Source organism: Haliotis rubra, unplaced genomic scaffold (genome assembly GCF_003918875.1).
Source record: "Haliotis rubra isolate DU_JTF1 unplaced genomic scaffold, ASM391887v1 Scf278, whole genome shotgun sequence".
Taxonomy (NCBI): Eukaryota; Metazoa; Mollusca; class Gastropoda; order Lepetellida; family Haliotidae; genus Haliotis; species Haliotis rubra.
The window spans coordinates 1,212,152-1,230,453 of NW_025766869.1; the positions used below are offsets into that span (position 1 = coordinate 1,212,152).

The 18,302-nt window shown below is 41.7% G+C and overlaps 1 protein-coding gene and 1 long non-coding RNA gene across 2 annotated transcripts in view; one reads left to right on the forward strand and one right to left on the reverse strand.

The window, feature by feature from the left end:
- LOC124281027 (E3 ubiquitin-protein ligase TRIM33-like) overlaps nt 1–18,302 on the forward strand; it is an 85,185-nt gene that overhangs the window by 35,180 nt on the left and 31,703 nt on the right. The window lies entirely within an intron of this gene.
- Nucleotides 1–18,302, reverse strand: part of LOC124281030 — a 70,557-nt gene that overhangs the window by 21,634 nt on the left and 30,621 nt on the right. The gene's annotated exons all lie outside the window — the stretch shown is intronic.

Sequence of the window (18,302 nt, forward strand, 5' to 3'; positions counted from 1 at the left end):
AATACCCCTTTCTATAACTTACAATATGCAGTTTGACTGGTGAGTTGCCCTAGCCGAAACGCCAGACTTTCCCCACACTGAAACTCTAACCCCAACCCAATCTGGGATGGCTAAACAATAACACTGCTCCGAAATACGACAGTACCGACAAAAATTGACCAAAGAAAAAAATGTGCAACTTTATATCAATGTTCTTAAAAACATCCACTTCAGACTTTCTGCAGCATCAAAATGCTTGTGGAGTTTTCCTTTTTATTCCAATACGATCTTTGCCTATACCAGTTCATAAGGATAAGTGTAATAGTTATCTGTTTCAAGTATTTTCTTCAGTGTTTTTGTCATAATACGAACCTGTAGTAGTTCAGTAGACATAACGCTGGGACTGAGGCCGTGATAAATTGTGTATCCTGTGTCATTACTGCTGCAGACCTGTGCTTCTATATGGACTGACATGTGTGGGCTGTGGATACACAATATGGACACTGTCTGCACAGACATACAGGGCTTGTTTTCATATGTAGTTACATTTCGTAAGCTTGACATACAGGGCTTGGGAAAAAAATATCAGAATGACAACGGTTTTTATACCAACAAGGGTAAGGGATGCTTTAGCAATAACAGCAATCAGATGTTTTTGAGCGGATCCATAGTCATCACAACGTATTTTGTTCTGGCCTAAACACTACATAATTCAACATCAAACTCCGTATGCCAGAAGAATTACATTATGTCAAAATATTGACAGCAGAAAGATTGAGATCAAAATACAAAAACTTCAAAGTATAAAAACGACACAAGGCGCGCGCCCGCCGTACAGGACTCAAAGAATAAACGTCTTTCTTTCTCACTACAGCTGGCACGCGGCAAGGTTGGTCGTCGGGGCCTGACGTCATAGCTGGCGCCGTGACGTCATATGGCTGGCGGTGCTGACGACATAGCCTCTGTACTCTAAACTCACCACTGTTTACTTGTACCCAGTTGTTATGGCAAGGTACTGACATGCTCCTGAAGAACTGAAAAAGGCAATGTGGGTGAAATGTGACAATTTCAGACACTTAATACACTCAACACTGCCAAACGCGCTTTTCACCAATTCAGTTGTGTTCACACCCCCACTGAAATAATACTGAGTGAGTGAGTGAGTGATTGTTTGTTTGTTACAGCTGAAGGAGTCGGTGTGGGCACAAGGACCACTGATATATATCCCAGATTTTATACTAGCCGAAGTCAGAACACAGAACAGTACCCTAAATGTAATGTTTAACCCCTGTAGTTCCGATTCGCCGGATTACGAGTCCATATCCTACACATCGCGACATATAAGAGTACTGTATGTACTACACCTTGAAGGTTTGTGCATTGCGCCAACGGTATGTTACAACAGTTCCGATTCGAACACTGAAGACAATATTCTATGTTTACCTAGAAGTGACCTCTAGGACCACCCAGATAGCATGGCCTGTGAAGCTGATCTTCGATGACCCACAGATGGCAAGCCACTGCACCCAAGCAGACCATCATTTGCAACCATCATCCTATTGCTGGTCTATAGGCTACCTGTGAAGATCCGGGTTACAATTGTTTTTCGTATCAGACGACTAACGGGATCGTGTGGTCAGGCTCGCTGACTTGGTTGAGTGACGTCATTCGTCAGATCCCAATTGCTCATCATGTCAACAATTCACTTGACTGCCACAGACCAGTTATATAGCTGGAATATTGCTGTATGTGGTCTTACAAACCAAACAGAATCACACAGTCCACCACAAAGAATAAAATCTTGTACAGAGTTGAGAATCCATAGGCTGTGTGGCAATATTTTCTCGAGCTGTGCCGGCAATATTTTCTCTTTAGTCAGCATCTATAGGCTGTAGGCTGTACCCGAGCTGTGGCAATATTTTCTCTTTAGTCAGCATCCATAGGCTGTACCCGAGCTGTGGCAATATTTTCTCTTTAGTCAGCATCCATCGGCTGTACCCGAGCTGTGGCAATATTTTCTCTTTAGTCAGCATCCATGTGGGTAGGCTGTACCCGAGCTGTGACAATATTTTCTCTTTAGTCAGCATCCATAGGCTGTACCCGAGCTGTGGCAATATTTTCTCTTTAGTCAGCATCTATAGGCTGTACCCGAGCTGTGGCAATATTTTCTCTGTAGTCAGCATCCATAGGCTGTACCCGAGCTGTGGCAATATTTTCTCTTTAGTCAGCATCTATAGGCTGTACCCGAGCTGTGACAATATTTTCTCTTTTAGTCAGCATCTATAGGCTGTACCCGAGCTGTAGTCAGCAATATATTTTCTCTGTAGTCAGCATCCATAGGCTGTACCCGAGCTGTGCAATATTTTCTCTTTAGTCAGCATCCTGTACCCGGCTGTACCCGAGCTGTGACAATATTTTCTCTTTAGTCAGCATCCATAGGCTGTACCCGAGCTGTGGCAATATTTTTCTCTTTAGTCAGCATCCTCTCTGTAAAAACAAACAAAAGCAAATTACAACTTTATGTAATCTGGCTGTTACATTATGTTGAAACTGTAGGCTACAGCAAACCTGTATTTTATTTCCAACATCTGAATTGTTTATTTATTTCTTGTAAAGCTATGTGCTAGATTTGTTAAAGATATACTCTCATATCCAGAACTGGATTTCGCCGTAAATAACGTTTCTTGTTTGCGAAAATATAAATGTAACGACGTTGTATAAATTCATGGAACATTGCTACAACAAACAAGCTGGTGCACCACGAGCAGGCCGCCAGCTACACGTATTGACCACTGTCGACTTGCTCACTGTACATAGCCACCGACGGACCGATGACGTCGTGTGATGTGGACATATTTGTGATGGTCACAGTAACTATTCATATACTTCTCCGGAAATCTGCAAAATGGAAGGATTGTAAGAAGGTTGCAAGTCTAAGTCTGTTTCTTGGAAACGTGTATTGTGTCATTTGTATGGTGTTTGTGTTATGCATTATTACCTGCAAAGCAAACTTTAAACACATATATATCATGGTGACTGTCAGCGTATATAGCACGTCGTATGGGTTGTCTGGTCTACAACTAAATACTATAATTTACACTGACAGACTTCTTTTGTGTTAACCCTTGCTGAATCGGAGACAACAAATACGCAAGCAAACTATCACTCTGAAACATTGATACAACCAATGAGTTGATTTGTTGTTGACAGAATGTAATTATTAAAATTTGAAACGCCAATCAATTTACCTTAGACAGCCGGGGAGCGACATGGCGACGGTCACGTGACCTCGTAAATAATATTTCATGTGTGCGTAGTTCAATTAACCATATGTTGCTGATGCATTCTGGGTATTTCTGGGGAAATATGGACACATGAATATCATAATCACAGCAATACTTTGAGAATTAATATGGGTATGGAAAAAGGACACATGACTGTTTCAGCAAAAATCCATTCGCAGCTGATGTTTGTAAGGCTGGATTTACACTACGTCAGCATTTTTTGACGCATGCGTTACCGAGTGTGTTTTTTCCAATACACTAGGTGCGATCATCTGCGATATAAGCCAGTGCGTTTTGACTCTGTCATGACATCAAAGGTTGCTTTTATGCTACATAGATGAGGAGGAGGAAGAAGAACAGATGGAGTAAGACATCCTAGCATCTCTGGCAGTTTCAGTGCATGAGGAAGAGAACAGAACACGGAGATGTTGGGTTCATCCCTTAAACCAGGGAGACTATAAGACGTGCTGTAGATTATAGTTGTGGTCCGATTAATTGAAATAATCGAAGATTGGTCGTAGTGACAAAACGACCAAGCAATCGATCATAATTTCTCATAATCGAACACAACTAATATTGGAACACTTGTTTTCATTAACAATATTTTTCTCATGGTTGGTTTTGTCTGTTACATTTTGTAAGCACTACAAGCTCGTTTCAAGTCATGATTGAATTTATCTTAAAGGCTCCAAGAAATTTATGTTCCTAACATACTAGTCATCATACTAGTCAGATATGAAATTTTGCCAAAAGCCTCAAAAGAACGACATGTTTATTTCCTCATCTTTATGTGCATTAACAAATTTCATAAATGACGCTAACCAATTTTTCGATGATTGATCGGTTGTAATGAACCAATCATCAATTATGAGATTTTAACCAATTCCCAACACTAGCAGATTATCCTGCTTAAACCAACCAATATTACTTGAGCCGTAATCGTCTAATAAGGGACTTAGAAGAGGATCATGAAAATTCAAACCTATTTCAAGCTATCTAAAGAGCACTTCTATGCAATACTGTCGAAAATGGAACATATAATATCGAAACAACGCACAAGAATTGCTGTTGCAGCACGGAAAGATTAGCTGTCACCTTAATGTATGTTCAGGGTTTTTCACCGTTACTTAAAAAGTAACAACTACATATATCGAGTTTAAGAGCTCTTTAATTTCTACATTGGTACATATAACGTAACAGTTCTAATTAAATAACATCAATCTGTGATGTGTTTTCGGAACATTGAACTAAAAGTAAGTAGAAAATATTTATACCTTCATGCCAACATTGTTCTCTCATACACTCAGGCATTACAAATTCCACATAGAATTTGAGCAGTACTGACTTCCCTGGGGAACTTAGCTATAATACTGAGGGTTCTGTTGACGTGAACCAAATTAAGCCTCATGAAATATCTGGGTAAATATTTTTCACAAGACTTTTGGAAGCATCTGGAAGTGGCTTTAAATCTTTTGCATAATACCTCTTTTTCCTGTCTTTTTGCTTGTTCTGAGAATGAAATTGTTCAAATGTTTGTCATATTATAGTATATGTTATGTACAGACAGGCGCAAAAAAAACATTATAAATAATATCTCATCAAACCAAAGCCTGTCTGCAGTTGGAATCGCGTATTTTTATCGAAATAACCTTACCTGATTCTCAACGTTTTGGGGAAATACCTTATTGGAATGACATCATCAGGGGAATTCCTCATGCGAATTCATTTGCGTTGCGTCAAAAATAGGAGGCATACTTATTTAAATCGCATCGGATCGCAACGCATGCAATATTCGCACCTAGTGTATTTTGTAAATGAAAAAAGTACTGCTTGCGTTTTTTCCGACGCAACGCAGAGAAAATCGGACGTAGTGTAAGTCCAGCCTTAGCAATGTTTTGTTATGAAATCCATCACATGGCAACGAATACACAATAAAAATGTAAAAAATATGTTGTAGACTGCCTTCCAGCAAGTAATCCAAACAATGTCTATGTCAATGTTGTATGTGATCTTGAACAAACTGACGAGCACAACTAAGTATCTGCAATGTAATAATCGGAATAAAAGGGTTATAAAATTCATCATACGGCAAAGAATACATATTAAACAAATTAAAAACTACTTTTTTGTACATTACCTTCAAGCAGGCAAGCCCAACTACCACCTATGCCAATATATTATGTACCTTTGACTGACTGACTGACCGACTGAGTTTTGGTTTTACGCCGCTTTTAGCAATATTCCAGCAACGTCACGGAGGGGACACCAGAAATGGGCTTCACACATTTTACCCATGTGGGGATTCGAACTCGGGTCTTCAGCGTGACGAGCCAACGCTTTAACCACTAGGCTACCCCACCGCCCCTTATGTACCTTTGAACAAAAGCGACGAACACTTTCAACTGTTAGCAATGTAATGTTCGCAACGAAAGAATTATGAAATTTATTATGCGGCGACGAATACATTATACAAATATAAAAAGATATTTATAGATTGCATTAAAGCAAGCTCAACCATTTTGTCCTACGTCAGTTTTGTGTGTGCCTTTGTACACACAAACACTACTGATAGAGAGGAGTATTCGCGTCTAAAAACAATGCTAACCTGAATATTGAGGACACGGTGAACTCTCAACTGCGAGATAACGAACTGGAATCCCCCATTTCCCAGAAGTGAACAGTTCTCGGAAGGGGTTTGTGTATTTGAAGGATCTATGTACGTGAGCAATGACCCACTTATCGACACAAGCGCGTTCTGCGGCGGAGAATACTAACGACGGTAATTGCGCAGTATTATATATATTCTTAAAATACTCAAGGACAAGAAATCACCGTAGACTGCATCACACAGTTGTTGGTGTTTATTTCTATCCGTTGTTTCTTATGTTTGAAAATGAAAATGGTACACATGCAAATTTCACGTCATGCATTAATTAATCGTCCTCCAAGAGCGATTACTGTACAAACAACTATGGTCATAAGGAAGTGCAAGTGGTGATGGACTCTCAACACATTCATCGCATCAACATTGACCCGATATTAGACAATGTGGAGTATCTTGTCCAAGGATGCTACGCAAATGTACCCACCTCGAAACCCGAACCTAGGTGCCTCCAACGGGGATCGAACCCGGGCCTTCAGCATGATAGGCAGACGCCTTACCACTACACCACTGCGCCCCACACTAACAAAACCGAACAAAACAGCCATTCCAGAACATTATGTCGCCTACTGCCGTGCCGGGCTGTATATGGTCCGTATACAATGAACTACGCTTATAACGAACTCAAGGTGACCACTAATTACAGTTCGATATAACCGTAGTCCACAGTACACATTTCGACCGGTACAAACAAAAACACCTAAAACCATTTCGGTTTATCGGTGAGTTCGTTATAAGCGTGTTCGTGACAAACGTAGTTTATTTGATATATTTACTGTTTATGAATATCTACCAGGAAACCGTGAGGCCGAATCAAACAAATTCTGTCTGGGTGCTTCTCGAGAAATGTTCTCATAAACTTGATACAGATGACTGACTGAGTGTAGTTTTACGATATAGATATAGATGAGCACAATGTCGTTTTATGATGTGCAGGGGCACATCATCACACTCTGATAAAATCACATACTGTACATAATATCTAGATGATGACTGAATGGGGCGGTGGGGTAGCCTAGTGGTTAAAGCGTTCGCTCCTCACGCAGAAGACCCGGGTTCGATTCCCCACATGGGTACAATGTGTGAAGCCCATTTCTGGTGTCCCCCGCTGTGAAATTGCTGGAATATTGCTAAAAGCTGGAATATTGCTAAAAGCGGCGTGAAAATGAACCCACTCACTCACTCACCCTGGTTCGATTCCCCACATAGGTACAATGTTTGAAGCCCATTTTTGGTGTCCCCCCGCTGTGAAATTGCTGGAATATTGCTAAAAGCGGCGTAAAACGGAACTCACTCACTCACTCAGTTATGGGGCAGGACTGAAGTCCTAGAAACTCTCAGGAGTCAAGCCGGTCCATATTCGATTATTTACAGACCGCCACCAAATAACTGGAATATTGCTGAGTGCGGCGTAAAACAACAAACCAACCAAACATTTACAGCTGGTTAAGTGACACATATTGTCAAATGTTGGTGTAGATTATTTCAACTTCCCACCCGTGAAAGTCCAGGTTAGAATCAACTTTCAGCAACCCATGCTTGTCGTAAGAGGCGACTAACGGGATCGGGTGGTCAGGCTCGCTGGCTTGGTTGACACATGACATCGGTTCCCAATTGCGCAGATCGATGCACATGCTGTTGATCACTGAATTGTCCGGTCCAGACTCGATTATTTACAGACCGCCGCCATATAGCTGGAATATTGCTGAGTGCGGCTTAAAACTAAACTCACTCACTCACTATTTCAACTTCAACATCATACATTACCATACCAAGCTAACATTATACTAACAGCTCTGGTGGTGGTGGTGGAATTGGGTTTAACGTCGTGCTTGAGAATATTTCGCTCATATGACGACTTGCATGCGTGTGTATGTGTATGTGCGGCTGCTTGTACTAGCCCAGACTGAAGCTCGTTTTATAGTGCTTGTCCACTGAGATACCAGGCCGCAGTGAAGCATGAATACCCCACTCAGACACATTATACTGAATCCGAGCCGACCAGTCCTTGTTGTACCCATTAATGCCGAGCGCCAGGAAGGGACCAACAAGTACCATATTTTAACGTTTTTTCAGGTATGACGCGGTCGGGGATCGAACCCGCGACCTTCCGCACTCCGGGCGGACGCTTTAACCACTACACCACGGAGGCGGTAGTGGGGGCACAGTAGTGGGGGCACAGCATGAGTAACAATGATTACAACAGATTATATTTTCTCATGGTTTTGGGTTTGTTTGCCAATGGCAAGATGTAAATATGTTTATCGACCTGTTCAAATTAAGGTTGTCTGATACTTTGCAACATTCCTCTGTAACTGAATATTCGAAATGTCGTTATGGTGAAGGGCGATGTAGTAGGCTAGTGGTTAAAGCGTTTGCTCGTCACGCTGAAGATCCAGGTTCGATACCAAACATGGGTACATTTCTGATGCCCCCCCCTCTGTGATATTGCTGGATATTGCTAATAGTGGCGTACAACCATACTCACTCACCCACGTTATTGTATACATTTAAAATAACGTGTTGATGCTGAAAGGTATCTGGCTAATGACGTTTCTGGCCAGTTTAGGGCAATTCATTCACAATTTAGATGTTTCAATTGAAACTAGTCGTTATAATAACACCGCATATAGTCAGAAACTGTGAATGGTTCGCTAAGGGATCAGGTCATATAAAGGATGTTCGTTTTATCTGCTAATTGTAATCACTGACTGAGTTTAGTTTTAGGCTTTTAGCAATATCCAGCAATATCACGGCGGGGACCGGAAATTCATTGTGCCCATGTTTTATCTGCGCTTTAACCACTAGGCTGTAATCAACATTAGGAGACAATATATTACTAAGTATGTCGAGAAACCATTCACCATTTACACTTATTCACGCACGCACACTCACATACATGTGGCATAGATAGACACATACATATCCCCATCCCTCTACACACATACATACATACAAACACGCACGAACGCACTCAGGCACGCGCACGCACACACACACACACAGACATACATGCATAAATGAGGTTATATATGTTCACCAATGACCCTGCCACATCATAAAGTCGTTTTAGTACCGTTGTTCACCTATTCGACGACTCCGACGAGGGTATTTGAAGTGAAGGGTTGTCGTTTCACACACCTGAGCAGTGAAGTGTCAAAAACAGATCAATGCACGTTAGAAAAGATTCAAAATACACTCGATCTAACAATTCTATCATTAAGGATTCCCCATGTTTTGAGCAATATCTTTTATTGAATGAAAACGTTTCTAAACCAATAGTATATTTTAGAACAAGCAACCACAATTTATCAGTAGAAAAGGGACGATATTATAATATCCCTCGTCAAGATAGATTATGTACTAAGTGTAACTCAAGACTTATCGGAGATGAATTCCACTATCTATTTCATTGTACTACTTTATCAACTCAACGTACAAGTTATTACCAATGTCCATCTTTAGTAAATTATAAGAAACTGTGTAATGGGAGTATCAAGATTATTAAGAATTGGTCACATTTAAAAAACAAAATCTTTGCCATCTTGTTGTAAATATTATGTTTGTTCTATGTAACGCCTGTACAGCTGTTGGCGGTAACTCTGAGTGAATAAAGATTGATTGGTAATAAGATTCATGCGGTAATGTAACCGATATCAACATGAATCCGCCGTGACGCATTGTCCTGATTGTCAACAGAAGATCCTGTTTCTCTTAATCTTAGTTTTGACAACGCATGTTCTTCAGCCAGTGGTATACTTCCTTGTTGTCACAAATATCGCATCTCATCTCATCGTATCGTATCGCACCGGGTCGTTTCTTATCGTTTTGCATCGTATCGTATCGTTTGTTATCGGTTTCTTATAGTTTCGTATCGTATTGTAATGTAAATACATTAATTTTGAATTCCTGTGTTATTTTAGTATACCGGACAGGTTGCCCCTTTACTAGACAGAGTGACTGAGGTTTTACGTCGCCTTTTGCAATATTCCAGCAATATCACGACGGGGGACACCAGAAATGGGCTTCAAACATTTTATCCATAAGGGGAATTGAACCCGGGTCTTCTACGTAAGGACCGAACACTTTAGCCAATAGGTTACCCATCGTTATCTACCTTTCTGAGAAACATTCATTATAGTTTTTTAAGCGAATACCTCGTCATAACCACGACAACTGAATACAGGCTAATGAACGTTTGTAAACACACCGGCAGTCACCTGTCACGGACGGATCTCAGGACAGGGAAGTAGAACTACACAAAAACTTCCTCAACAATCCACAGAATCTATTGCAGGGACTGAAATGATAGGACTGACTACACAGCAATATTACAAGGTCGTGTCGTCCTGTTTCTGTACCGTTACGTACTATTGATAACGTTATTTGCGGGGTGTGTGCTTGGTGGGCCAGGAAGTAACACAACTTGAAGCACTCAGTCTGTAATCACAAACACTGTTTGTACAAGTAGAGGTCACCTGGTAAAACAATGGGAACCAGTCCAAAGTAAGTCATGTCAATCTCAAGTCCAAAGTACGTCATGTCAGTCTCAAGTCCGAGGTACGTCATGTCAATCTCAAGTCCAAAGTACGTCATGTCAATCTCAAGTCCAGAGTACGTCATGTCAGTCTCAAGTCAAAGTACGTCATGTCAGTCTCAAGTCAAGAGTACGTCATGTCAGTCTCAAGTCAAAGTACGTCATGTCAGTCTCAAGTCAAAGTTCGTCATGTCAATCTCAAGTCAAAGTACGTCATGTCAATCTCAAGTCCAAAGTACGTCATGTCAATCTCAAGTCCAGAGTACGTCATGTCAATCTCAAGTCAAAGTACGTCATGTCAGTCTCAAGTCAAAGTACGTCATGTCAATCTCAAGTCAAAGTACGTCATGTCAGTCTCAAGTCCGAGGTACGTCATGTCAATCTCAAGTCCAAAATACGTCATGTCAATCTCAAGTCAAAGTACGTCATGTCAATCTCAAGTCAAAAGTACGTCATGTCAGTCTCAAGCCCAAAGTACGTCATGTCAATCTCAAGTCCAAAGTACGTCATTTCAATCTCAAGTCCAGAGTACGTCATGTCAGTCTCAAGTCAAAGTACGTCATGTCAGTCTCAAGTCCAAAGTACGTCATGTCAATCTCAAGTCAAAGTACGTCATGTCAGTCTCAAGTCAAAGTACGTCATGTCAGTCTCAAGTCAAAGTACGTCATGTCAATCTCAAGTCAAAGTTCGTCATGTCAATCTCAAGTCAAAGTACGTCATGTCAATCTCAAGTCCAAAGTACGTCATGTCAATCTCAAGTCAAAGTACGTCATGTCAATCTCAAGTCAAAAGTACGTCATGTCAGTCTCAAGCCCAAAGTACGTCATGTCAATCTCAAGTCCAAAGTACGTCATGTCAGTCTCAAGTCCAGAGTACGTCAGTGTCAGTCTCAAGTCAAAGTACGTCATGTCAGTCTCAAGTCCAAAGTACGTCATGTCAATCTCAAGTCAAAGTACGTCATGTCAGTCTCAAGTCCAAAGTAAGTCATGTCAGTCTCAAGTCAAAGTACGTCATGTCAATCTCAAGTCCAAAGTACGTCATGTCAATCTCAAGTCCAGAGTACGTCATGTCAGTCTCAAGTCAAAGTAAGTCATGTCAGTCTCAAGTCAAAGTACGTCATTTCAATCTCAAGTCAAAGTTCGTCATGTCAATCTCAAGTCAAAGTACGTCATGTCAATCTCAAGTCCAAAGTACGTCATGTCAGTCTCAAGTCAAAGTACGTCATGTCAATCTCAAGTCCAAAGTACGTCATGTCAGTCTCAAGTCAAAGTACGTCATGTCAGTCTCAAGTCAAAGTACGTCATGTCAGTCTCAAGTCCAAAGTAAGTCATGTCAGTCTCAAGTTCACTATCCATTACTGAAATTGGCGTTACATAACAACTTCTGGCAAAGGACGGCTGATTTGTTGTCCAAAACATATTTTTGAGATTGACAAGTTGCATTTTAATATTAAAAATACAACAACGTTTTAATGTAAGTTACAAAAAAGTGAAGATCGGCATATTTCGTTTCATATTTGCGATATCCTAAATTTTGACATAAATTATCTGACAATGGTCGAAACCGATTTTGAATGCTAATCTCAACGGCTACATTGAAAAAGCTAAGTGTGGTAACTGAATACTTTGGTACATAACTATATAGTATGAGAGCTAAACATGCCTGTACTATTGTAGTATAAAGTGTTGTCAATAATGAACGTAGAAAAAATCAATGCCAACAACAACAACGTTTTTAACGGCTTGTCTTTTCCGACATTTAAAAATGTGCCAACACAGGTGAGCAATGGCGATGGGGTAGCCTAGTGGCTCAAGCGCCCTCACGTCACGCTTAAAGCCCATGTTCAATTCACCCTATATATAATTACAATGTGTGAAGCCCATTTCTGGTGTCCCCTGACATGATCTGGATGGAATATTGCTAATAGCGACGTAAAACCCAACTCACTCACTCACTCTATTAACCGCACCCTGGAATCTTATATTCGTGCTCTTAACAAAATGCCAGTTTTCTCACACTTGACGGCGTGTGTCTGATACACTTCGGAAATTTGTAATTGATTGTATATTTTCCTTATAGCAATTAAACGAGCGGTCTCCCAATAAACATTTGCCCTCGCTCACAGTAAACAACGGTTATAAGGAACCCAAAGTAACCGGTTATTTCTAGTGATACCTACAAGGGAAAATAGCTACAGGGAATAACAGCTACAAAGTTTGTTGGGACAGCGATAGGAATACCTGTGGACTGTTTTAATAAGTGTGGACTAATGCCTACAGGTGAGGTGAGGTGAAATTGGGTTTAACGTCGTGCTTGAGAATATTTCGCTGATATGACGACTTGCATGCGTGTGTATGTGTATGTGTATGTGTATGTGCGGCTGCTTGTACTAGTCCAGACTGAAGCTGGTTTTATAGTGCTAGCCCACTGAGATACCAGGCCGCAGTGAAGCATGAATACCCCACTCAGACACATTATACTTAATCCGAGCCGACCAGTCCTTGTTGTATCCATTAATGCCGAGCGCCAGGCAGGGACCAACAAGTACCATATTTTAACGTCTTTGGTATGAGGCGGTCGGGGATCGAACCCGCGACCTTCCGCTCTCGGGCGGACGCTCTAACTCACTACACCATTAGGAGAGGCGGCCCACTAATCGCTACCTACAATGGGATTAGGGAAGTAAAGAGTAAAGGGTAAAGAGCAATTGTCCAGTTAGGTTTTGAAAACTTTACATGCATTTACTTTTTAAGCAAAATGTTTTCTCAATCTCACACAAGCAGATTAAAGAGTAGAATAATTTATTTAAAGAGATTATTCAATTTGAGAAGGAAAAGCATTGCTTATAGTGGTTGTTATCAAATTTGTCGTTGCAATTCATGGCAAATCTATTTTTAATTGCTGTCATCAACGCTGCTGAGACCGCCTTCCCTAACTGTAACGTCCGCGGATTTTACTTCCACTACACTCAGGCTCTCTGGATGAAGGTTCAGAACCTCGGCCTCAGTGAAGCCTACCACCAGGATCCTGAGGTACACGGATGGGTACGAAGAGCAGAAGCACATCCCCTCCTCCCAGCGGCCATTGTGCAAGGAGCTTGGATAGAGGTCATGGGCGACTGCCCTACTATTGGACAGAGGAATGAGTTCCACGACTACGCCACCAGCACTTGGATGGACGATCATGCCAAGTTCCGGGCAGGATTATGGAATCACCACGAGACCAACGGCCCAAGGGTGAACAACCATATCGAGGTTTGACATTTACACCTCAACAAGATCATTCAGAGAGCACCCCTTAAAGTGCTGCAGAAGATGTAGAAGGCTGAGAGGAACAAGCTGGTGCAGATGGCGCATGGCGCCCGCCCCCCACCCAGGAAGAAGACACACACAGAAATCAACCAGAGAAGGCCCAGCTGACATCTGGAATGAACACACCAATAGAGTTCCTCTCAGTTGCTCGACACTTAATCAAGTTAGCTTTAAAACCCATGTCAAAAGTGACTTTTGATGACTATGTGAAAAGTGTGTAAAAATTATGTTTTATTTCATAACCATCATGTAAGAAAAGTAAGAAATTCGTATATTTGTATTACATAATCATGAATTAAAGGAATGTTCGATTCATTCTCAATATAAGAAAATGAACAGTGTACGCGAATGAACAATGAAATCGGACATACCACTTTAATGAAAGGTTGAAGGCAGTAAAATTCAAACCCGTGTCCGTCAGTTCATTATAAGCGTGTTTTCTTCCAAACGGACAGGACTGTACTTGTTGCAACTATACTGGTCTTGAAAGAGGAAATTTCAAATTTGCACTTTTACTTCTATAACAGTACGTTTTGTGATAGACAACAATGGTGCCCAATGTGAAGGCTACATTATCCTGACTCCGAGCGGAATACTACTTTTTTATCCAGATAATGCCAAACGCCAGGGCAACAATAAGTCCCATATCTTAATATTCCTAGCGGGGACCTTTGGCTTCCATGTAAGACTCAACCACGGGCGTGATTAAATGGTAAACGACATTCTTCTCAAGGCGGTATTTGATCAAGCTCACTCACTCGACATATGGGGCGGTGGGATAGCCTAGTGGTTCAAGCGTTCGCTCGTCACGCCGAAAGCACGGGTTCAGTTCCCCACAAGGGCTCAAAGCCCATGCTGGAATATTACTTAAAGCGGCGTAAAATCATATTCATTTACTCACCCAACAGTTTCCGAACCTTCCAGGGAGATGTCTTACACTGAACTATACTACCCACCAAAAGGTTAGACTCACTTAAAGCACTCACTATATATTATGTATATGTATATGGTTACATCGAAGATGAATTTCTCTGCTAACTTGGGGAACCAACTGCAAACATTAATTTATGCAGATGAATGGCACGAGGATCATGCATCAAATTGCTGAAAAGCATGTGCAAACATCGTGCATGTGCACAGCTGCGTGTAGGTGTAAGTTTTTGTTAAGAATTCTCCCACTTTTCACTGAGTTTCATCATTTATTCAACTCATGACAATAATCTTTTCAACGTTGCGAATTTGTTTTACAATACATCAGTTCATGTGTAAACAGTATCTTTAATCAGTATGGAATAGTTTGCAAAATCTAGTTTAGAACAGTTGACTGAAGTAAGCGGCTACATTTACACTAGTGAGTCTAAACTTTTGATGGGTAGTATATAAAACGTCAGGCACAGTATTTGTATTGATTAGTCAGTGCAGACATCAATTAGTTATGAGCGCGGAACGCACACAGTGTAATGATGCATTGAACTGGATACAATGCGCCTCGGAGATTGCTGTAATTCACTAAGCTCGGCCTAAAACTAAACTCACTCACAAAACTGACCCGTGTTCAATTCTCCACATGGGTACAATGTGTGAAGCCCATTCCCGGTGTCCCCCGCCGTGATATTGCTGTAATTCACTAAGCTCGGCCTAAAACTAAACTCACTCACAAACTGACCCGTGTTCAATTCTCCACATGGGTACAATGTGTGAAGCCCATTCCCGGTGTCCCCCGCCGTGATATTGCTGTAATTCACTAAGCTCGGCCTAAAACTAAACTCACTCACAAAACTGACCCGTGTTCAATTCTCCACATGGGTACAATGTGTGAAGCCCATTCCCGGTGTCCCCCGCCGTGATATTGCTGTAATTCACTAAGCTCGGCCTAAAACTAAACTCACTCACAAAACTGACCCGTGTTCAATTCTCCACATGGGTACAATGTGTGAAGCCCATTCCCGGTGTCCCCCGCCGTGATATTGCTGTAATTCACTAAGCTCGGCCTAAAAACTAAACTCTCCACTCACAAAACCGACCCGTGTTCAATTCTCCAAATGGGTACAATGTGTGAAGCCCATTCCCGGTGTTCCCGCCGTGATATTGCTGTAATTCACTAAGCTCGGCCTAAAACTAAACTCACTCACAAAACTGACCCGTGTTCAATTCTCCAAATGGGTACAATGTGTGAAGCCCATTCCCGGTGTCCCCCGCCGTGATATTGCTGTAATTCACTAAGCTCGGCCTAAAACTAAACTCACTCACAAACTGACCTGTTCAATTCGTTCCACATGGGTACAATGTGTGAAGCCCATTCCCCGTGTCCCCGCCATGATATTGCTGTAATTCACTAAGCTCGGCCTAAAACTAAACTCACTCACAAAACTGACCTGTGTTCAATTCTCCACATGGGTACAATGTGTGAAGCCCATTCCCGTGTCCCCCGCCGTGTGATATTGCTGTAATTCACTAAGCTAGGCCTAAAACTAAACTCACTCACAAAACTGACCCTGTGTTCAATTCTCCAAATGGGTACAATGTGTGAAGCCCATTCCGGTGTTCCCCCGCCGTGATATTGCTGTAATTCACTAAGCTCGGCCTAAAACTAAACTCACTCACAAAACTGACCCGTGTTCAATTCTCCACATGGGTACAATGTGTGAAGCCCATTCCCGGTGTCCCCCGCCGTGTCATTGCTGTAATTCACTAACCGCGCGTAAAACTAAACCTACTCACGAAACCTAAACTTATGTAAGGTTTAACATGAAGGCCTAATTCAAGTGCCGAAAATGGGTAATGAAGTCTCAAATGTCCACAATATGCAAATCAGTCTCGCTGCCGTTCCATTATAATAGATTACATTATATTTTGTATTATTATTAGTGCGTGTTTATGCTAGTAAGTTGTTTTATGCCGCACTTAGGCGTATTTCAGCTGTACGTCATCAGTCGAGTGACTGATATCATGAGCATCGTTCCAACTAGTTTGGATTCGGCGATATGCCATTAACCGAGTCAACGAACATGATCATATTCAGTTTAAGTCCTATAGTTTAAGACTTGTGTGAAGGTCTGTATATTTCGCTTGCCTTAAGAGGGAGGAAAGGTTTTAGAAAAGGCGACTAAGTGAATCAGGTGACGCTGCCATGGATATACAGAGGTACCAATCAAGAACAAACATAGGATAGAGTTTAAGCAATCCTGACTGTAATAGGCGACGAACAGTTTGGGTAGTCAAGCTCGCTGATTTGATCGGAACATGCCATCGTATCTCAGTGGATGTTCATAGTGATAGTCACTGGGTTATCTGGTCCAGATCTGGTCCACCATCATAGTAGCACTGTCGATGAGGCCTCCGATCAACAACACACATATCGATGGTCTATGCTCATGATGTTAATCACTGGTTTATCATGTCCAGACTGTAATATTCACATGTACTATTGCTGAGTGCGCCGTTACACAACAAAGAAACAATCAAACACATCTTGCTGAAGACATCATGCACATAAGGTCATTAACTGGTACACCGTTTACATACATACAGTATATAGGGTCGTTACCTCGGCCACGTGCAACCCTCTTTCAAAGAGCATGACCCATGATTAAACAAAGAAGTCGAGGTGCGGTCGAACAATATGTGAACGTGAAACATCCTTGCACTGTGATTTTTGAGACGCTTCCGTGACCATGTTCGCAATGGCGTTGAGTACGACATAATGACGATTTTGTTGTAATCAGTTCCACTTCGCCCGTACCATTACGAATACGTATAATTGAACAGCAACCGCAGGATCAATCCGTACCCGAATATATATCCAGGAATCATCAGGGAGATCTACTCAACCGAGGAGTGAGTGATTGAGTGAGTTTAGAATGACGCCGCTTTTAGCAATATTCCAGCAATATCACGGCGGGGGACACCAGAAATGAGTGAGTGAGTTTAGTTTATGCCGCACTCAGCAATATTCCAGCTATATGGCGGTCTGTAAATAATCGAGTCTGGACCAGACAATCCAGTGATCAACAGCATGAGCATCGATCTGCGGAATTTGGAACCGATGACATGTGTCAACCAAGTCAGCCGAGCCTGACCACTCGAACCCGTTAGTCGCCTCTACGACAAGCATGGGTTACTGAAGATCAATATTCTAACCCGGACCTTCACGGTAGACACCAGAAATGTTCTTCAAACATTGTACCCATGTGGGGAGTCTAACCTGGTTTTTTTGGTGTGACGAGCGAAAGCTTTAACCACTTGGCTTACTCCAGCCCCAGTCTGAGAGAAGGGAAGATTTTGACTGGTGTTGGTGCTAAAGGTTTAGTTTGGTTGTCGTTTAAAGTTACACTCAGCAATGCTAAATCCAATGGTGGTAGTCTGTAAGTACTCGAGTCTGGACCAGACAATCCAATGATCAACAGCATGAAGTTCGATCTTTGCAATTATGATACGATGACATGTGTCAACCAAGTCAGCGAGCCTGACCTCAGAACCCGGTAGTCTCCTGTTACGACAAGCATGGGTTGTTGAAGATCATTTCCCGT